This window comes from Panthera uncia, chromosome B1, assembly GCF_023721935.1.
Source record: "Panthera uncia isolate 11264 chromosome B1, Puncia_PCG_1.0, whole genome shotgun sequence".
In the NCBI taxonomy this organism is placed as follows: Eukaryota; Metazoa; Chordata; class Mammalia; order Carnivora; family Felidae; genus Panthera; species Panthera uncia.
In genome coordinates, this window is record NC_064811.1 from 175798951 (window position 1) to 175799400 (window position 450).

Consider the following 450-nt stretch of genomic DNA (forward strand, 5'->3'; position numbering starts at 1 on the left):
GCATATGTCTATCTGAGAGGGCACTCTGAAGTTTTGTGAGCCTGGCAATTGTAAATTCTACTTTCAGCAATGTGGGCTTGGAAAAATCACTGGATTTCTTTATACCTTGGTTTCCTCAACCTCATAAAAAGCACAATACTAGGGGCACCTGGGTGGCTGAGTCAGTTAAGCATCCTCCTCTTGATTTTGGCTCAGGTCATGATCTCACAGTTCATGAGTTTGAGCCCCATGTCGGGCTCTGCGCTGAGTGTGGGGCCTGCTTGGGAGTCTCTCTCCCTCTCTCTCTGCCCCTACCCACCCCAAATAAAGAAATAAACTTTAAAAAACCACAATGATAGCTTCTTTGATGAGTTTTTTTTTTTTTTTTTTTTTTTTGTTTTTAGAGAGAGAGAATGCATGCGTGAACAGGTGAGGGGGCAGAGGGAGAGGGAGAAAGAGAGAGAGAGAGAG